The sequence below is a fragment of the Dermacentor andersoni genome, chromosome 7 (genome assembly GCF_023375885.2).
Source record: "Dermacentor andersoni chromosome 7, qqDerAnde1_hic_scaffold, whole genome shotgun sequence".
NCBI classification, from domain to species: domain Eukaryota; kingdom Metazoa; phylum Arthropoda; class Arachnida; order Ixodida; family Ixodidae; genus Dermacentor; species Dermacentor andersoni.
This window is the reverse complement of record NC_092820.1, coordinates 53,119,209-53,142,329: the sequence shown is the minus strand read 5'-3', so window position 1 is coordinate 53,142,329 and position 23,121 is coordinate 53,119,209.

Genomic DNA, 23,121 nt, shown 5'->3' with positions numbered 1-23,121 from the left:
AAGCTCGTTTGGATCCCACCGTATCGAATGTGCGCAATATGTTCTGGAGGCCGCTGCGCATCGTCACATTAGTGTTTTGACAGGTGTAATTATTCGTGACGCCCCTCAACAGCGTTGCAGAAAGTACAGCGCTTGATTTTCTACTAACGTGCGAGCCAAGAGGGGACGTAGACAGAACAGAGGAGAGGAGGGGGGAGAAAAGGCAGTTGCGATACAATGGGGGCGGGGATAGGGAAAGGGTGGACTGAGAAGGCAAGAAAGCGCTACTGCTATACACACGACAGTGGCTGGGGGGAAGCTGGATAAAGGTTAGCTCAAGGCGCGGTACAGTGCATTTCTTCTATTTCTGAGAAATAAACACCGTGCAAATATCTCAAGCGGAAAACTTACGCATGGCGTGCAGGAGCAGAGCCGTATTAATTAAAGCGCACCGCAGAGTACAGATGGCGCTACGGAAGTAGTCGCACCTAAAATCAACACTTCTGTGACCGCCGCGGTTGATTTGTGGCAATGGCATTGCACGAGGTCGCGGATCCGATCCCGATCGCGGCAGACGCATTTCGAGGGGGCTGAAATAGAAAACGCACGTGAACTTGCATTTTGCATAGGTTAAATAACACCACGGTGTTAAAAGTAATCCGGAGTTCAGCGCCACGGCGTACCTCATAATCCGATTGTGGGTTGGTACGATCATCCCCTTAATCCAATTTAAGTTTAATACTTTTGTAACGATGCGATGTGCCACGTGAGGTAATGACAATGCGCAACCCTTTCCGAGGTTATTAAATACGGCGCACAACACCTCAAACAAACACCTCTCCTTGTGTGCTCTTTGTACTACTCAGACAAGCAGAAGTGGTGGATGCATCGTAACGCTTAACTATAACGCATCACTCTCGTGCTATAAGCGTTGCAGAAATTAAACTTCCGCCACAAACCACACGGCTAAGTATCGTCTGTCAAAGCAACCACCACAGAAAGCTTAGCTTACATCGAGAAACGTGGAATCTGCATAATTTTTTTCTCATTTCTATTTAAGCAACCGTCTTCTCCAACATGTTAGGGTCACGGCAATGATGAGGATGTATAGCATTCTACTACTCGACTTTCCATGCGCAACAAACACAAACACTGGCTTCAAGAAGAGCGGCGTTTAATTGGTTGGCATCGGTCGTTTTCACTTGCTAAGGTGTTAGGCCCTTGGAGTTTATCATGGAGTTACGAAAACATTTCAACGGTCGTGTAAGGACGCCAAAGTTTTTGAGAAACTCTATCTTAATGCCTTTTGCCTCATTCGTGCATTTAAAACATATGCATGCGCAGACAACCATGGACTTGGTTTCAATATAGAGCTTCCTAAAACGGACTTTCAGTCGTAGTGTGTTAGGGGTTCTTACTTTTTGTTGAAGCACTGCACGCGTTTGCAGTTATTTAAGTTTTGTATGCCATATCAGCAATGCAGCGCAATAGAGCTGGTGCCGCCTGCAAATAAGTGTGAGTCCTTGAATTACCCAATTCGTGGACTTACACTTAGTTTATCTTTATCCTATATTATCAGTGAAACGCAAAAGGATAGCCACCGCCAGCAAATGGCGACACCAATTCCTATGTTTATTTTTTATTGGCCAGCTGCCTATTACAAAAGCTCACGTACTACTAGGCGCCGTGTGCCAAAAGGATGTCCCGCATTTGCCAACATGGCCCTGAGTGCCGCTAGCTAACTCTCCCAGTGTCAAATCACGTACACACGAACGAAGTGTTGCATAAAAGCAACAGTCACTGCCATAGCTAAATAGGCAAGGCTACGCACGTTTGGTGCATAGCATGATGCTTCGGCGAGGGGTTTTCCGTCCACAATCACCTCATGCTACTTCATCACTTCATCTTGATTTACATAATTGCAGTATGTACGCAACTATGGAGGTAACTGAGTGGTAAAGAAAAAAAGAAAAGCCGTGCTGAACACTGTTGCGGCATCATTGAAGGCATTGTCGTCCGCTCTCAAACACCGATAATTTACAACAATAGGAAGAACGGTGATGTGAGTGCGGGTCATGACGAAAACGGGGGCGGTGCACCCACTGCATTTACCTAGGGAGCAATCGTGAATAAATGTGAAGGAAATGAGCAGTTAGAAACCCGCACACGCTGAGAATCAGGCGTCCTATGTCATGATGCGATAGCCGGAAGACATAGCGCCCCAAATACCACAGTAGGTCACGCTCATTTGTCTCTCGTTACCTGCCCGCAGTTTCTGTTACGTTGCAGATAGTTACGGAATCAAGAGTAACACGATCGGGAATTCTTTAGCAAGAACACGAGTCGGCCATAGTGGATACCACCTCATCCTAATACCACCTACGTTATTTGAAGCTCGGCTCCAGATGGCTTTCTCAAACTTTCCTTCTGGCGTTCGCAAGTGCAAGCTTTGATCTAGACGTCGGCAGCATCTACTAATCCCATCTGGTCCATTAGTGGCAGCCTGCGTAGAACGTGGAAGACTACATGCCATTAAGTCATTGTCCGCAGAGTCTTGACACGCGGGTAGGACCGAATAAAAAATTGAGTGGGCACCTGGCACACAGCCAGGCGCAACAAAATTTGCGTTTCGAGCTTTCCTGGCTCCTGACAATATGACTGCGATTGTTTGAGCCCTACGGCTATAGATACTAACAAATGACAAATAAAAGGCGGTATCCACACGTCGTCGTGCTTACTACTCACCGACTTCATTCGATGATAAACATGGGCGAAAAATCACTTTTAGCATGGAAGAAAGTTTATATGTACCGGGTGCGCAAAGCATACATTAAAAATTTTTAATGATTCATAAAGGTCAAATGTCATAATATCATGAAATATAACATTTTGTACAGTGAAGCTGGCGTGCCGTTGAGAAATTCTTCATTTCTTTCGCGTCTTTAGCTAAACAATTCACAGTTAAAAGTCTTAAATCCGCCTGTGGTTTTCCGCCTGCGCGTTAGTCAGGTAGCGGTGCAGTGGACTGTATCGTTACTGAGACGCAAATTTCCAGCAACACGAATACGAGAAAGGAATTGTCGTAATTGAAGGCTTAAATGTAATCGGAAGACGCAATAATTATTTTACTAAAAAATAATTCTTCAGTAATAAATTTAGCGAGGCGAATCTCTGCCTTTGGCGTCGCCGTGATATTCCGTGTAAACACCATCGCCGCCTCCTGCGCTCTATGCGCGAGTGAAAGCGTGCGAGGGGAGCCGATCACCGCGGCTCAATCTCGCTCTCGCGAATAGGAGGACAGCGTGGACGAAGCGTGCAGTTTCTCGTCGTGCGCGAGGCAGCCAACGTTGGAAGGCACCGGGCACAAGGGAGAGAGGGGGCACGGCGTTCTACTCTGGCTGCTGTAACCGCTATGTGGGGGTTGAGTGCGGTTGCGCGGCAGTATCTTCAGAGCGATCTGCGTTGGGGGCAAAGTCTAGGCGAGTCGACGGCTCGTAGCTTTGAGCATACTGCCTGTTCTCCGTGCTAAGTTTGCGTTGCAGCTATACTCATCATGAAGCTTACTTCGCTCCTTGCAGCTACCACGCTTTCCCGCACCAGCGTTTCGACAACCAGTGTCCGCGGTCATTGAGTGTGATGTGTTCATGTTTGCTGTGCACGCTGACACCATTCTCGTTAATTTCGTTATCAAGCGAGTCTTTAGAAGTTGATACGGCTCATAAAAGTGCTGTCCTTACTTCGTATGGCTATGAGCTGATTTGCTATCGCAATAGATGCTTCGCCCTTCTGGTGAAACTGCAACTATTTAGGCGAAATATTTAAAGGGTTCGTTGCAATGGCTATACCGTAAGAAAGCGGCGTCGGGTCCTGTGTGGCGTGGCATAAAAAATGTTATTCAGGCCCGTCAAGTCGCGCTAGTTTCCTAGACCGAAGCGGGCGTCTCCCTTGTCAGGAGCGGCTCGCAGCCCTGTAAGCGAGCAAAGATGGAATAGCAGAATATGAAAAAAAAAGGATTGAATGAAAGAACGCAAGAAAGGGAGAAAGGAAGGAGGCAAAGTATGAAAAAAAAAGAGAAATACGGAAAGAAAGCGAGAACGAAACAAACAACCTAAGAACCTTTGGATAGAGCATTAGGGGCCCGCAGGTGTGCTTGATAAGAACGACCTGCAGGCCACTAGGCTTACTTGACACTGCAGTTCGTTATGTCTTGCAAGAATTCTGACAGCTCCGAAAGTATTATTTAATGCATCGCCACGTGTGTAGTAGGCCTGCGCCTTCACGTGTTACAGGCGTGTACCATGCTCCCGATAATAAAGCGAAGCCTTCTTTGCCCGTTCGCCTTTCGCTGCTGCTGCTGCTGCTGCTGCTGCTGCTGCTGCTGCTGCTGCTGCTGCTGCTGCTGCTGCTGCTGCTGCTGCTGCTGCTGTGCTCTTACACGCTGGCCGCGCTGAGAGTAGTAGAGGCGCACGGCGCGTACGCCGGCCGTGTCAGGACGGGGTTGAGACATGGTCATGTAACAAAAGATAAAAGGCACGTACTGTCCGTATTTTGTTTCATGAAATTTGTTTGTGAGCGGTCATCCTCATAATTCTGAGGAATAGCTTGGTAAAAAATACAAAGCAACGTATGCGCCACGGGGAAGGCCTGCGTGGCTGTGGCACCGAAAAATTACTCGTCGAGCGACGGCCGCGGCGTTCACTATGGATTTTCCGGGACAGGGGCCCCTTAACGCTATCCCGTTATTACGCGACAGGAGTGTGGCACAAAGGAAAGCGGACCCGAGAAGCCCGTGTCAATATTCAGGTACCATAGCATGTGCACAATTCCCTCTTGACGCCGTAACCAGGCGTGACACCTCACAAATGCAGTGCAGGCGCTGCCGCACTTGTCTCTGCGCTAACCCGCAACATCAAGGACGGTAGATACAGGAGCTGGGGATAATGTTAAAGAAGAAATAGAGAGACTAAGAGAAAGGAGGCAGTTTTGTGAGCTACAATGCTACAACCAAGAATGCTGCCAAAGCGTGCACTTAGTGCCTAGGGTACGAATATCGCATAAAGCTTCGAACCGAGTAGACAAGGTAACATTGTATATCAAGTCACGACTCTCGTATGCCGTCAATACATAACCGGCAAGTAACGTCAATGAGCGCAAATAGCAGACAAAACTTCACTTACACTGATTCCCATATTGCGTGGTATCTGCATTTTCCTAAATATTTTTTTTTCTTTACAACTTCTGTCACCCCGGGCTCAATAAATGGTTTATGGCTTATACAGGATATATATTCTTGATAATGCGATTGGCAATGACAGGGTGCCCAGTAATTTTCATATGCTGTCGATCTGGCGATGCCTCTGACAGCTTTCGCGCCAACTTTGTTTACTGAGTAGTTAATGACTTAGCGGTTAGAGTATCGCGCTGCTGTGGTGAGGCAAGCGCGTTCAAAAGCAGTCGTCGTGTGAACTTAGGTTACGGCTATGTGACCCTGCGTAAGTGCTGCTCATCAGTTTACTCGTTTCGCACCAACCTCTGTTACTTGAAGCGGGTCCATGATCCTTGTCCTGATGGGTAGCTCATCGGGCTGCTGTTTTAATAGAAGAAGGCTCGTAACAAACCATTATACTCTCGTGGTTCACTGGGTATGTGGCAGTAGCTATACACTGCTCTTCAGTGAATATCCTCAATGCCAATTTGGGTCACGGAGTATGAGCCGTTGCGAATGCGCTACTTCTCAATGAATATATTATACGCCAATTTGGGTTAGCGGGTACACGCCATTGGGTATCTACTGCTGTTCAATGAACATAGTTGACGCTAACCTAAATATTTCTCAGCAACTTTGACTCATCATTCACTGCGGGACTAATGACCTGACCCGCAACACCGGTTACAACCCAACTGAGGCCGTGAACGACTGGCACACCAACAGCACGAAACGCGGAAATCACCCTGATAACCGTACTTGCCAGGATCACAAACAAGCACAGGCCACGTATTAAGCAATCAGATATATTCCTAGTTCAAGCACTACGGATACGCAAACTCAATGATTTTCTTCCGGGCATTGGACACCAAAACGAAAACGTCGATGTCATCCACCACGCTGAAATACACCAGGACCCCGACATTATCCTCGCCTAGGACAGACCATAGCCCAATTTATATGGCGTCAACGTAATAGCTAACAACGTAAAGTACATGCTCAGAAACTAATTTAAGCCAACGCAACCAACAACACCAGTAAAGCCCCCATGCAGCTTAGCTACAACACAGGAACACACGCCTGAAATCATCTACACCAGCTCGTTCGCACGTTCCATCGAAGTTAGAACACGAAACGCCTCTACACAAACGGTGGACGAGGAAGCAATACCACGTGAACAACGCCCTCACATACAGAAGCGCAGAGCCACCTGCTAAGCGTTCACCCAAACAGCTACATATTCTAATAAGCTGACACATACACAGAAATACATCAGTGCAGGCCTCGACAAACAAACAAAACGAAAGGAGTCGCCACCCAAGGATGTTTCACCCCGGAGGTGTGCCCGAACCAAACAGAAAAGACTACCAGGTGCTTCGGGTAGCACACGCAACAACCAATTTCGCCCTTTCCTACAATCGCCCAATATCGCGGCCAGATAAAAAAATCACAAATTTCACATAAATGTTTACGCTAGCTGAAAAAAACACAGGGAAATCCCAAAAGGCCTTAAAATAAATCGTATATGTGACCCCGGCGCTTCCCCCTCCAGGCTATTATTGAATTGGAACTCTGCCCTGCAAAATGCATCGCATTCTTTATTTGACATTCTTGACGAACACTGCTAGGAACAACTTACAAGAATCACTAATAAGCTCGACAGCATAAATTTGTCTGAACAGGAAGAAAGAGAATTTGAGCAATTCGTAGGGAAGCAAACTGTGGAGGAGAAACTACTCGCACTAGGAAGGTATTGGAGCTGCCGATACACCAAAGAAAACTTCTATGACCCCTGCAGCACACAGTTCCACCGATTGTGTACCAGCCAACGTCCAGGGCACCACAGCAACGTAGCAGACGCCTCCAATAGTTTAAATACCGATAAAGTCGATACCTCAAACCTAGTTTAGCGTTTTGTCCGAAGAACAACGCAATAAATCAATATAACCTCAATGAAGATATTCTCACGCGGATGTTGCGAGTACAGAAAGACTATATTTACAATATAATATATTGGCTGAGTCAGAGTTGTTAATATGGCTGACCACCAACAACCCGCAGCAGCCTGTGCCTCCGATCTTTTTCGTCCTCTTTCTTCTTTCATGCTTCCGTAGCAGGACTTGCGGGTGGCGAAGCGCTGTCTCGGTGCATGGTAGGCTAGGAATTGCGAGCGAAGTATGGCTTCAGACGCGAAACGTGCACGATGTCAACAGGCGTCTGACTTGAAGATGCATCAAAGTGTAGCGGCGAAATCTCGTAATTTGCCTCGTTAACTTGGCGTAGGACATCATAAGGCCCTGTGTAGTGAGAGAGAAGCATCTGGGAGAGGCCAATCCGACGACATGGTAACCAGAGGAGCACCCAAACACCTGGCGCGAACTTAACATCGCGATGGCAGCGGTTGTAACGCTTTTGTTGTATATGCTGCGAGGCTAATAAAGGAGATCGGGCATCTTTACTTGCCATGTGAGCGCGATCGATGACTTCACGAGCGTACTCAGTCGCAACACGTGGCACAGAGGGGAGGATGGTGTCAAACAGCAATGTGGGATCGCGACCATACAAGCAATAAAAGGGCGAATGTCCTGCGGTGTCATGTCGGTACGAGTTATACGCGAACGTCACGTAAGCAAGCGTGGTGTCCCAGTCGCGGTGATCCTTGGAGACGTACATCGACAGCATCTGGGTGATTGTCCGGTTGAGACGTTCCGTATGACCGTTCGTTTGTGGGTGGTAGGCGGTGGACAGCTTGTGCCCAGTCGCACAAGAGCGGAGGAGGTGATCGACAACTCCAAATAAGAACGAGCTGCCGCGGTCTGTAAGTCACCGTCCAGGTGCACCGTGGTGGAGGATTACGTCGTGGAGGAGAAATTCGGCGACGTCTGTGGCGCAACTAGTCGGCAACGCCTTTGTTATTGCGTAGCGTGTCGCATAATCAGTAGCGACGGCGATCCACATGCCCCTCTAGTCGTAGTCGGAAAAGGGCCAAGCAGGTCAAGGCCGACGCGAAAGAATGGTTCAGAGAGAAGTTCAGTTTGATGCAGTCGTCCAACAGGTGCCAGAGGAGGCTTCTTACGGCGCTGACACTATTCTCAAGTTGTGACATAACGACGCACGGAACTGTAGAGACCCGGCCAGAAGAAGCGGCGTCGTACGTGGTAGTGAGTATGCAAAACTCCAAGGTGTCCCGCAGTCGGTTCATCGTGAAGTTACTCGAGAACGACGGATCGCCGATGACGAGGAAGGATAAGGAGCAACTCAGGGCTATCAGGGTTAATATTGTGGAGGTAGAGGATGCCGTCGTGCACCACGAACACGCGGCACGTGCTGTTGGTGTAGCCAGATTGCACTCCGGCGATGATGGACTCTAAGGAAGCGTCGCGTTGTTGTTCAGTGCGCATGTTGGTCAGGTCACTCAAAGCCATCATGCAGGTCACCGGATCATGCCCACCAGGATCGGGAGGATGCACGGGCTGACGCGAGAGGCGGTCAGTGTCCCCGTGGAGGCGTCCAGTCTTGTAATGGACACTAATTGAAAATTTATCGAGCCGCAAAGCCCAGCTACCAAGCCATCCAGTCGGGTCCCTAAGGGAAGACAGCCGGCAGATGTCGTGATGGTTTGTGAAGACCCCTAAACGTGCGGCCGTACAAATACGGCCGGAACTTGGCCACAGCCCAAACCAAAGCCAAGCACTCCCGCTCGTTGATGGAGTAATTTTTCTCGGCAGGTGACAACAGCCGGTTGGCGTAAGCTATCACACACTCGGTATCATTCGGTTGTTGGGCGAAAACAGCGCCGATACCATGGCGGCTTGCATCAGTGTGGACTTCGGTCGGTGCTGATGGATCAAAGTGGACAAGTATGGGAGGGGTGGTCACAAAGCCGATGAGAGCAGCGAACGCGTGAGCGTCCTCCGGGCCCCATGAGAATGGCGTGTGCTTGTTTAGAAGATCTGTCAAAGGCCGAGCAACATCGGCGAAGTTTTTGACGAAACGACGAAAGTAAGAACACAGGCAGACGAAGCAGCGCACGTCTGAAGCAGAACGTGGCACAAGAAAACTGCGCACCATGCGAACATTTTCCGGATATGATTGGACATCGGATGCATCAACGAGGTGTCCCAACAAGGTGATCTGATGGCAGGCCGCTTCCATCTTTCCGGCAATATTACAGCCGGTTGTTTTGCCAAATAACTCCGTCAACATCTGTGTGCACTGGCCACAGCTGGTTAGCTCCTCTTCGTGGTTTTCGTACCACACCTTTGCCGTGCCTCTTAAGTAGAACAACAGGTTAGCTAGCATTAGTGTTGGGCCCCATCTGGTAATTCCACGCACGCGTTCCTACATAACCACCCACTCTTCGACGCCTGCACCATCTGTCCCACAGAAAGTTCCAGGATCCTTGGGTTGTGCAACCACAACCGAAGGTGTCAGCGATGTAGCTGGCGACGGTGACGTTGGAGGTGGCAACGACGTTGATCCCGCGTGCTCACCGTCATTCATGGTGCACACGGTAATATGATGTCCACTGTGGAGGTCCGTTTCCAGCAGTGGTACCCCGCACCTACCACCAACATATTGCGCGGATGTTGCGAGTATAGAAAGACTATATTTACAATATATATACAGGCTGATTCAGATTAGTTAAGATGGATGGCCACCAACAACACGCAGCAGCCAGCGTCTCCGATCTTCTTCGTCCTCTCTCTTCTTTCATCCTTCCCTAACAATAAAACAGAGTTTTCAACAGGCATGCGGAACAAGGAATTATTTTGCGAGAGGCCAGACATAGGCAAACAGGGTATAGGCTCTCTTAGACCACCTAGCACGTAGACACCGGAAGCCGAACAGTGTCCAGACCTTGATTTATAGATAAAGCTAATCTCAAAATAAATTCTACAGTCAAGAAGGCATTGCCGCAAGCGGGAAAAATATCCGTCGCCCGTTCACTATCAAATGCTCAAAAAACTTGATGAAAAAAAAAAACATCGTGATAAAACCAGCAGAAAAAATCTATCTTTTATTCTTTTCGGAACGGGGCGGCCTGGGCTATAAGAAAAAAAGTTCGGTCTTGTTCGGCATATTATTGCATCTTTAACGTGTACACTTCACTTTTGAAACAGTGGCTTTTCGCGGTTTTGTGACGTCGAGTGACAGACAGGTGAAGTGGGTGCAGCCCGAAAAGTATTGACCAATAGCCGAGGGCTAATGTCGAAAAGGCGTCGAATCAGAAATAACTATTTTAGTTTTTTGGTCACATCTTGCATAAACTTAACTCTTATGGTATAACCGGTCCTGCGCTAACATTCTTAAAAAACTATTTACTTGATCGGCCATACACAGTACATGCAGCAAATACTTTCTCAGTAACAAAATGTATTAACCAAGGTGTACCACAGGGATCGGTTCTGGGCCCTTTGCTTTTCCTTTTATATATTAATGATCTTCCGGATTCTCTTAACTCCACCGACTACGTTCATTGCATTTTATACGCAGATGACACAACCATATCTTCATGTGACAAATCTGTTACTACTCTTACTTCTAAGTAAAATATTGCATTAAGTAACATTATAAAATGGTGTAGCAACAATTACTTAGTTCTTAATCCCTTAAAAACTAAATTTATGTTATTCAAAAGTGCTCAAAGGGCCTTAACTTCTATTTCTGAAGTAAAGCTTAGAATTCATTCAATTCCCGTTAGCACCGATGTCACTTTTCTTGGCATACATCTTGACCCTAACCTTACATTTCGCTCTCACTTCCAACATCTCAAGCACAAGACTGCGTTTGGTATACGTGCATTAATCAAAGCTCGCCCTTTTTTTCTCGTGAGGCTCTGCTAGCGTTGTATTATGCATTCATTCATAGTCACATTAATTACGGCATTGTTTCATGGGGCAACACGTACGCTTGTCACTTATAAACAATTCAACATATCCAAAATCAGTCAATACGCATTATCACTTCTAGCTCCATGCAATCCAATGCCTCTTTGTTACTTCGCGCGTATAATATCTTGCCTATTAATAATTTGTTCCAGTTTAACACACTCGTCTTACTCCATAAGTTGCTTCATAATAACCTTACGTTTCCGTTCATTGCAACTGACCTTTTGCAGAATAAAAATATGACCAGATTTGCGGCTAACAACAATTTCTTGTTACGGCAAAAAAACATCTTCCTTCGCTGCAATTTCTCTTTGGAATGAATTACCATCAACCATAAAATCCTGTACTTGTCTTGCAATTTTTAAAAATCACCTTAAGCATCATATCCTGCGATAACTTAACTACGATCTGGTGTTGTACCTTCGATTTTATATCACATGTCATTTCTTGTATTTCATTCATGCTTTCTTCCGACTTTCTTCTATAACGTGCTTTTTCGTGTTTGATTGTAAATGACATGTCTAATGATGTATTTAATATGTAGATGTTGTTTATAATACGCTAATTTGCTGACTCTTTATATCACTATCAATGTTGTTATTACTAACCGAGGGTCCCACTACAGTTCTTTCACTTTGGGACCCTCGTCTGTATATTTGTCATGTAATTACTTCTTTTTTTTTGGAACCAATAAATCTGAATCTGAATCTGAATCTGAATCATTCTGTATACGTCATATCACATAGTGAGCTATCGCGTTTCTCGTGACGTCGCGGGACAGACAGGCGAAGTGGGGTCGCGCAAAAATGTTTTGACCAGTGGTGGAGGGTTGATTGCAGAATCGGAATAGAAGAACTTGGAATAGCTTAACGTTATGGCGCCCCAGATTATGCAACATCTTTAGGCCTACTTGCGTTCCATATTTGCTGAATGGGAAGGCGATGTATATATCACGTATAACGGCATTTACATCGGTTACTGCGTTGGGCCTGTGTGTTGTGCGACATTTATTTGGCTACTGGTGACATAAAGCTAAAAAAGAAAACACCTTGGAAAGTGCTCAAGTCACTAGAGTTTTCAAATCCGTGAGGAATTTTAAGCGGTTCTAAACTGTGTAGAGAATTTTTTTTTATTCAGCCATGGTCCAGTATTATGGCGCCATTTTCTAAATGAAATTATTACATACACATAATCTATCCATCAGCGGTATTATTACGTTTTACACCTTGGTGCATATCTACCTATCTATCTACCTCTGATCATGTATTGGGGTGTTATGAACCAAGCAGCAACAAACGTGTGCTTCACTACCAATCGCCACATTCAAAGTTGGTGAAGAGTGTGATTGTCTTCTCTTGCTTTCTAACGCACTACAAAACATGGTGTCATCAAAAATATGAAACCAGCTTCACAAACCAGATAAGCCGCCTCAGTAGTTCCGGGTACTCTTCGAAGCTCTTGATATCAGGTTTAGAATGCTTACTAAAGAATACAATAATAGCGAGTGGAGCTATGTGCAGACACAAGGACTGTGAATACAAGCTGGTCACACGTCACGTGCACTCAATGTCCCACAATCTGTGAATGATAGGCCATAGGGTCAGAAGTAATGTGGCATTTTCGGAACCTGTTCTTTTCTAAGGCCTGTGCAAAAGGTGAAAGGCACAAAAAATGGAACGAACTCCTGCTCCATCAACAACCGAAAGCCCTATGTCACTTGCGCAGAGAGGTCTAGGGAAGACACGGGGAAGGAAGGAGATGGAAATTCAAGACGATGCGCAATACAACAAGGTAAAAGATGGAACCAATGTTTCAACAAGTGGACTTGGTTTGGTAAACACCTTGAAAAAGACAAGTCCACTTGTCGAAGTGCTGGCTCCCGCTTCTGCCTTGTTCTCTTTTTTCTCATCGTAGTTCCTAAAGTCCTTCGGTCTTGTAACAACGTATACATTTGGCAAACAGGCAGGTGCTTGAGGACAATTGAGCACAACTGAGGGCAATTATCACTGCACTGCTAAAGATTCAGATCCTTTAGCCTCTCATTGCAGGGATAGTGGCAGTAAACACGTGCTGAATAAACGAAAATTGATGGCAGGGAACACAAAGCGAAAACTGAATTCTTGAAGCAATGAAAATGACAGACAGAAAGAGAGTTGTGCCACCACTATCAGTATCATTCTCAGACAAAGCGCACCGCATCCTTGGATTTCGATTATTTTTAGAGGGGGAATCGAACGAATTTGATCTTCGTTTTCTTTTAATTTTGTACTCGGGAGCCTTGTTCATACATCAATGCCCTCAGAGCGCGTGCGCTTCTCAGACGACATTACGAAAGGTGGGTGTTTGAGCAATAAAGTAGTCGTTGTAGTACACCGGCCCGCTTATGTTTTTCCTTGTGTGCGTGAACGTGCCAGATTTATGCGCGCCACTTCAATATCATGTCCTGTACAAAGTATTTTTTTTTCAGCGTTTAACACGTAGCCCTCGAAATAATAACGTGCCAAGTTATTTCGCGCCTACACATTGCGACACCAGTAGCCCCAAAGGTATATGAAAGATCTAATTCCCCAATTTGCATTCTGTCATGGGGTGGACGTGCAGCGTTGAAAACGAAGGGTGAAAGCAATAGCGTCGACGACGAAGGCGTGAGCTTGAGCGTGCAATGACGCCAGGAATCGGTAAAAAATAGAAGAATCTCGGGAGAGCGTCGTGGCGCGACCGTGGAACGCGGGAACGGCCCCATTTTGAGAGAGTGAGGCGAGGAAATAAGTCAGCAGCGGCTCCGGGCTCCAGCCTATGGCTGGTGCTCCTGAGCCTATAGCTGAACGTTTGAAGCTCGGCTACGTCTCCGAGACGACCAGCAATACATGAACCAGTCTCTACAATCTTGGACTTTCCCTAGTCAGCGTACCTGCCCGTCGTGCCACTTCCTCTCGCCGCGTGGCTCCAGATGTACGGTACCAAAGCAGTGTCCATGTCGTCGAATGCACCATACCGGCCAAGAGCTAAGAGCCAACGGCATGCCGGCCCAGAGCTATATGGTGATGCGTGAACTTCGAATAACTAATTATGTAGCTTGCAGATAAGTTATTGACTCGATGCTTGGAAGTTTCTTGATTTACGTTTTTTGCAAGATATATATCGTTGAACTGTTATAATGCATGGTTGTTAGCGTGTAACAGAGAGCATATGTTTCCTCTTTCTTTTCCAACTTGATCTCTATTGAACGTTGCCAGCCTACACAGGCAAAAATATACAGCGTGGCACATTCCTGCGTGTAAATTCATTAAGGAGAACGCTAATGGTTACGAAAAACGCTAACCGCAATAATACTCCTGGACAATTCACAGGGCAGCCTTGACCAGGAAGCCAATATGTCACAAATCTTCCTAAATTCTTTGGCCCCTCTCATTTTAACCAATGAATCACCACTTGATACCACCTTGCAGTTTCTCTATATTTGGCATACGTTTTTTTAATATGCAGGTGAGGCTTTTATTCTACTGTGAATCAAACGTCTGATAGCATACAATTCTTTATACTGGTAGCTGCTTATGCGTGGTATCGTTAACCTATGCTTAAGATATGCTGTTCAAAATCTTGTTGTCATTCTGCCGAAAGCGGTCTGCCGTAACATGCAGTGCGTCAGATCTCGGCTAATACCCAACGCCGGTTCTCGTCTCAGTCGAAAGCAACGTGTTAAATAAAGCACGGAACCCAGGTCGCATCGCGGCAGGCACATCCAGTGAGCAGGAATTACTAAAAAATACCGAGGAGAGATTTATAGAATCGAAGTCATTACAAGCGTATGTTATCGTACAATATGGATATATATATATTTTAGTTACAAAAGTAATGATCTAGATAATATTGTCAAAATGTTAGACAGCGACAGGCGCATTGAGACCTGATCGATGAAGCAGGTTAAGTGACTGTTTGTCACCGTCCCATTTCAATAAAGGTGCCACTAAACAGTACTATTATGACCGGTATGATCACCAGGAACGAAAAGGAGCTGGTGGTCATTTCGTGTCTACATAAGATTCCCCGGGACTAGAGAAGGTGGCCAATCAACTCGGTGCACCGGAAGACCTCTACTGTTTATGTTGAATGATGCGGAATATCCAAAGCCGGTAGGGTGGCAAATGAAGCACCAGCACCTGCCGTGCTTGACGGCCGTGGAGAAGTTGTCAATGGAATACCACTGCCATGTGGCGCAAACTACACCGTTCAGACAGACTGATGTGTAAATGGTTGGTAAAGAGAGCAAAAATAAAAAGTTCACTTGCGAGTCGTTATGTCATGCAACGAGTTTGGTCTCCGTTTGCATAAGTTTCATCATCATCATCATCATCGTCGTCGTCATCGTCATCATCATCATTATCAGCCTAGTTACGTCCACTGCGGAGCAAAGGCCTTTCCCATATCTCTCCAACTACCGTGGTCATGTACTGATAGGGGCCATATTTTCCCTGCAAGCTTCTTAATGTCATCTTCCCACCTAACTTTCTGCCGCCCCCTGCTACGCTTCCCTTCCCTTGGAATCCAGTCGGTAACCCTAATGACCATCGGTTATCTTCTCTCCTCATTACGTGTCCTGCGCAGGCCCCATTTCTTTTTCTTAATTTCAACTAAGACGTCATTAACTCGCGTTTGTTCCCTCACCCAATCTACTATTTTCTTATCCCTTAACGTTACACCCATCCTTCTTCTTTCCATAGCTCGTTGCGTCGTTTTCAATTTAATTAGAGTCCTTTTCGTAAACCTCCAGGTTTCTGCCCCGTACCTGAGTTCTGGTAAGACACAGCTGTTATACACTTTTCTCTTGAGGGATAATGGCAACCTGCTGTTTGGATAATGGCAACCTGCATGCTGGTCGACGGATCTAGAGACTCATGGTAGTGACCACCTCCCCACTTACGTTCACTTTAGCTGGTTTCGCCGTTCCGCCTCACGTTGCATTCGTCAAACAGACTAAATTTTATTTAAGACTTCTGTCGACACCGCCTGTCAGAGTATGACATCTCCATCCGAAATAGAGGACATCATTGCCTCTACCCTGCGGGACAAAACCAGAGCCGTCAGCATACCGAGGCATAGATCATCGGTCGACACACAATACAATTGTGTGGCGACGGATTGCACCCTTCGTGCAATCCGTCGCCATGCGGAACGGCGATACAGAAGAACAAAGTCACCGTCAGATCTTTCGAGCAGTCGCCCAGCTCAACGACATGTTCTTCGACATCTGGAGAAGCTTCACAGACAGCGTTGGGGGGCATTCTGTGGATCCCTAGATCCAAGAAGGCCTCTATCTAAGATCTGGCGGGTCATACGAAGTCTCCAGACAACTCCACAACAAAGACACCCATTCCGTGCGGTGGCTCTAGATCAACGCCGGAGCGAATTGGAGGTAGCAGAGGACTACTGTAAACTCATTGTGGACGCATCTATTGCAGTGACTTCATCCCTTTTCACCATCGCGCCCCCGTCACCTGATGAGCGACTCGAAGTACCACTTACGATGCAAGAGCTTGACGCTGCGATTTCGGTTTCTCGACGCTCATCGGCACCAGGACCAGACGGAATCACATACGCTGCACTCTGCCATCTTGGCACCGAATCACGACGTCTTCTTCTATATTATTAAAATACGACGTGGGAGACAGGAAATGTTCCAGATTGTTGGAAATGCAGTCGCGTTGTAGCGTTGCTTAAACCGGGGAAGTGCCCTAACGAGCTTTCCTCCTACAGACCGATCGCCTTAGCCAGTTGCGTCGGCAAAGTAATGGAAAGAATGGTCTTGGTCAAGGCTGGAATGGTTTCTAGAGAGAAATAATTGCTTTCCTGATTTTATGCACGGATTTAGAAGAGGCCGTTCTTCCATTGACGGTGTTATCGACTTGGTCTCCACTGTTGAACAGGAACGAAGTCGCCATCGGTTAGTTGGAGCTGTTTTTCTGGATATTAAGGGTGCATACGACAATGTACTCCACTAAGCAATCCTTGATGCACTGGAAGATTTAGACGTCGGTGGCCGGCTATATGCATGAATTGTCAGGTACCTCAGTGGCCGCACGGTGTACATGTCGACAAGTGATGGCGATGACGCACAGTACCATATACATCGAGGTGTTCCACAAGGGGAAGTTCTCAGTCCAACTCTTTTCAATGTTGCATTGATTGGCCTTGCATCCGAACTTCCTAGCACGGTGAAGATTAGCGCATATGCGGACGACATATGCATATGGACAGCTGGAGCCACCCGTCCCCAAATGCGTGCTAGGCTTCAACGTGCAGTGACAATCACAGTTAAGTATCTGAGGCTTCAAGGCCTCGAACTCTCAACAGAAAAATGTTCCGTGATTACATTCACACGAAAGCAAATGACCAGGTATCCGATAGTCGTTAACGGAGTAGTGATACCTACCGTTACACACCACAGATTCCTTGGCTTAGTCATAGACCGGGGATTATCTTGGTCAAGACATCTCGCCGCACCGAAGTCAAACCTGAAGAGTTTTGTTCACGTCCTTCGCGTCGTTGCAGGAACAAGATGGGGCCCCTCGGAGTCATCATTACTCCAATTGTACCAAGCGCTATTCGTAGGGTATATACGGTACAGCATTCCGGCGCTCTCAAGCATGGGACTTAGCAATGTGCGCACGCTGGAGAGCATTCAAGCTCAAGCATTGCGCAAATATTTAGGCCTCCCACGATGCACGTCAACCAATGGAACAATAGCGGAAGCCCGTGCTTCTCCTATTGGAGTATACTTGCTCTGCGAGCCCCTTCGAATGTACCTTCGCGTGTTGACCCGACACAGACACCATCCTCTGTCATCGCTCCCTGCCACCCACCTAGGTTCCAGCTTTTGAAGGACTATATCGCGCCATCAGAGTGTTTTGCCGTCAAGTATTTCTCCCGCCTGCATTACGAGAATACCCCCGTTGGTTCTGCCTAAACCTTTCGTTACATCGCAGATCCCTGGAATTACTAAAAAGTCATCCGTTGCATCTATTGGCCTCAGGCAACTCACCCTGTTGCACATTTCTGCAAAGTACGGAGATACTGTACACGTGTATACCGATGGCTCTATCACACCATATGCTTCCCCTGCAGCCTTCGTCATTCCACATATGATCATCGCTCGGCGGTTTAAACTAGACCATAGCTCAACATCAACTGCCGCAGAACTTGTTGCTATCCGGGAGGCACTTCGACTTCTCTCCGAGCAGCCTCCTCAGGCATGGACGATATTCTGCGATTGCAAGCCAGCACTTCAAACGATTGACACTCTCCTCAGACGGCGCCCGTAATATTCGATGGCCATAGCAATTACAGAGCGTCTCGACCGCGCAACTAGAAATGGCCACAATGTTCCCTTTCATTGGATACCCTCACACTGAGGCCTGATCGGGAACGAACAGGCAGACGCTGAAGCGAAAATTGTTTGAGATATTGCTTGTGAAGTACGCATTCCGTTCTCACGAACAGACACAAACACCCTACTTCGACGCGTAAACCGTAACTCTAAGTTAGAACACTGGACCCAACCAGATCAACGACACAAGCGATTACACAAATGGGACCAAGAAATGAAATTTCGTATGCCTTAGAAGCTCAAAAGAAGCCACACGAGCTTGGTGCACCATCGCATTCACCAACCATTATAGACATATGATAAGTGCCAGTGATACTAGCCCAAACTGTGAATGCTGTGAGGTACCAGAAACACTTGAACATATATTTTGTGTGTCCCGCGTACGCGCAACGACAGCAACTAATCTCTTCCATTGAAAAGATCCATGAGAGACCGCTATCAGACGAGTTTCTTTTAGGTCCTTGGCCTAATGAAAACAGCGCAGCCCTAGTAACAAGAGCCGCTATAGCTTTTCTCCAAGCCACTGGGCTGGACGCGCGGCATTAGAGATGCCACAACTATGTGAATTTGTATATACGCATCTCTTCGTTATACCATCACCATTCATCAGCCATTTCCCTCCCCGTCCCTCTTCCCAGTGTAGAGCAGCAGGCCAGAGCAAGTTATAGCTCAGGCCAACCTCTCTGCCTTTCTGTAAATATATTTCTCTCTGTCTCTCTCTCTCTCTCTCTCTCTTAGTTTTCTGCAGATACATTTTTAGACCCACCCTTCTGCTTTGCCACTACAGGTCAGTGAGCATGCATTGCAATTGGTCCCCTGAGTTAATAACCAAGGCAATATCATCAGCGAATCGCAAGTTACTAAGGTATTCTCCATTAACCCTTATCCCAAATTCTTCCCAATCCAGGTTTCTGAATACCTCCTGTAAACACGCTGTGAATAGCATTGGCAAGATCGTATCTCCCTGGCTGACGCCTTTCTTTATTGGGATTTTATTGCTTTCTTTATGGATGACTACGGTGACTGTGGCGCCGCTATAGATATCTTTCAGAATTTTTACATACTGCTCGTCTACCCCTTGATTTCGTAATGCCTCCATAACTGCTGAGGTTGAGACTGATACAAACGCTTTCTCTTAATCAGTGAAAGCTATATATAAATGTTGGTTATGTTCCGCACATTTGTCTATCACCTGATTGATAATATGAGTATGGTCTGTTGTTGAGTAGCCTTTACGAAATCCTGCCTGGTCCTTTGGTTGACAGAAATCTAAGGTGCTCCTGATTCTATTTGTGATTAGCTTAGTAAATACTTTGTAGCCAACAGACAGTAAGCTGATCGGTCTATAATTTTTCAAGTCGTTGGCGTCCCCTTTGTAATGGATTAAGATTATGTTGGCGTTCTTCGAGGATTCCGGTACGCTCTAGGTCATGACGCAATTGCGTAAATAGGGTGGCCAGTTTCTCTAGAACAATCTGACCACCATCCTTCAACAAATCTGCTGTTACCTGGTCCTCCCCAGCTGACTTCCCCCTTGACATAGCTCCCAAGGCTTTCTTCACTTCTTCAGGCGTTACTTGTGGGATGTCAAATTCGTCTAGGCTATTCTCTCCATTTTCGTCGTGGGTGCTACTGTTATTGTATACATTTCTATAGAACCCCTCAGCCGCCTGAACTATCTCATCCAATTAGTAATGATATTACTGGCTTTGTCTCTTAAGGAATACATCTGATTCTTGCCTATTCCTAGTTTCTTCTTCACTGCTTTTTGGCTTCCTCCATTCCTGAGAGCATGTTCAATTCTATCCACAATATACTTCCTTATGTCAGCTGTCATACGCTTGTTGATTAACTTCGAAAGTTCTGCCAGTTCTATTCTAGCTGTAGGGTTAGAGGCTTTAATACATTGGCCTTTCATGCTCAGATCTTTCGTCTCCTGCGATAGCTTACTGGTGTCCTGTCTAACGAAGCTACCACCAACTTCTATTGCACGCTCCTTAATGATGCCCACAAGATTGTCGTTCATTGCTTCAACACTAAGGGCCTCTTCCTGAGTTAAAGTCGAATACCGGCTCTGTAGCTTGATCCGGAATTCCTCTATTTTCCCTCTTACCGCTAACTCATGGATCGGCTTCTTATGTACCAGTTTCTTACGTTTCTTCCGTTCCCTCCTCAGGTCTAGGCTAATTCAAGTTCTTAAGCGTTCCTTAACCAGATCTTTCGTTTCTTGCGATGGCTTACTGGTGTCCTGTCTAACGAAGTTACCACCGACTTCTATTGCACACTCCTTAATGGGCACCATTAAGGGGGGTGAAAAGGTAAATGCACCCGTGAAATAATAGAGGTAATAGCCAAATTTGGCCGCCGCCTATCTTTTGCCGCCTATCTGGATCGCGCGAAAAATCCCGACAGCTCGCACGCCGGCGCATCAAGAACCAGCGAAGAACCGACAGCCGTCGCTAAAATCTTAGACGATGCTAGTGGAATACCAGCCCGCTTACCGTGTTTGGGTTTAGACTTCCAGACCTCTACGTGGACTCAGCAAGAAACTGTAGCGGTGCTATTTCGGACCCTGCAAGATTATCCGACGTGTTGGCGCACTAGAATATGAGGTCGTGCGACAGGGCAATTTATAATCACAGCGGCACTGCAAACGATTTGAAACGGTCCACATGAAGCGTGTTAAGCCCTTTTACACCCGCCGACTTACTTTGTTATTTTGTCGTTTCTTTACTACGCGTTTTTTTAGTTTTGCACTTTTGTGTTTGTTTGCAGATCGGGACAATGCTTTTTAAGCTTTTGACGGACAATGCTTTTGCCATATGTAGGCAGACAGGCAGGCAATTAAGTTTATTGAAGCCTGAGGAGCGACTTCGAAACCCCCCTGAGGTTCAGGAGCCGCCGCGGGCCGCTATCACGTCGGGATGCGCAGGCGGTGCGTGACCGCCGCACCTCGGGCCCTCTATACGGTCCGTAGCAGAGCAGTGAGGCTGGTGTTCGTCAGACCCTCCTCGCACTCTTCTTCCGTGGTGAGGTGATCGTGGTACCGAAAAGAGGGCACCGCCAGGGCATGTGTTCTAAAGTGCAGACAGGAACTCCGCAAACCCGGACAATAGGGCTCGAATGAGTCCGCGTACCTGCTGACCCTCACTAGGCAGGGATAGGACGTGTACCTATTTATCTTTCACCGGTGACCACTTTTCACCGGCTAAGAAACGCAGGTGTTGATGTTTGCCAAACTGACGAAGATCCTCCGCACACAGCAATGACGTGCCCCCCTTCAGACGACGCCTGGAAGGAACGAACGCACCGACCAAAGACCAGCCACACGTCAACGCGAAGCAGCCGTGATCCAACGCCAAGACCTAACTGTAACTAAAGACAAAGAACCACCGAACTCGACGTGCTTCTCTACAGTCACGCAGTCACCGCTTTAATGGACAGATGAGCAGACAACTCCGTGATGAGTGGGGCATCGGCGCCCAGTTGAAGAAAGTTGTGACTGCATCGGAATTCTCTCAAATTAGGACAGCTGGAGGACACCTAATAACGCCGACTGGAATCTGCACGGCAAGACCGGACCTTCACAGCAGTTCCACCAAATGTCACGTAGTAGTGACGGTGAACAATATAGCGTCAAATCTGTGAGGGAAGAAACTCGCATTTATTGGGGGTACTTGTGCCCCCAAAAGCAAGTTACACTCAAAGCGGAGCGACAGCGGCAATCGCGGTCAGCGATCGTCGAAATATGATCTGCGGGGCAATGCATCGGCTTCTATACATGAGCCATCGGAGGTACTAGAATAATCGCAGGTGCCCACGTGTCTTTCAAACATTTCTACACAATTCATGTTGTGCGTACTGCCTCAATACACATCATACGTGTCAATGCATATGTATTTGTGTGTCTGAAGGAATTATCCGGTGTTTTAAAGTTTGTAAATTGAGTTCTTGGTCGTCTAAATCGCCGTCTTGATGAACGCCGTAAACGTGGCGAAATGGCAAATTTAGGTGTGTTTTTTTTGCTTCTATACGTGCTCCAGGACTATCAGTGTATATATATATATATATATATATATCGCACGCGAAATGCGAAGGTTTTGGGTTCGGTTCCCACCTGCGGCAAGTTGTTTTTTCATCCACTTTAATTTCCATTAATTTATCGTTTCATTATGCCATTTATTAAGCACAAGTAATTTCCCCTATGTTGTGCTTGGTGTCAGTGTTTTGATTTCTTATTCTTATGATATGACTAACAAAAATCAGGCCCCTCGGCTAACCCCCTTTCTTTTCGTTTATATATATATATATATATATATATATATATATATATATATATATATATTGTTGGTTATATTTGCCTGAGTGCCTTTCTGTGTCCAAATCTTTAAGTCCCAACCAGCGCTTATATTTTAAAGTTTTACTTTCGCCTAGCCCATCTTTCCTCGTTAGGAAAGGAACAATCCTCAGCGATGAGACCATTTCAACTTCGGTAGTAATAGGGTAAAGAGGTTCACTACCTTAGTTGAGAAGCTGGGATGCCTACTATAAATACAGCGCTGTAGTTCAGTGTTCAATTGGCCCAAAAATCTACAAGTTCGGCAAGCACTGGATTCTTCAATATTTCAGAGCACAAAATTACCACATTATATTCTTGATTT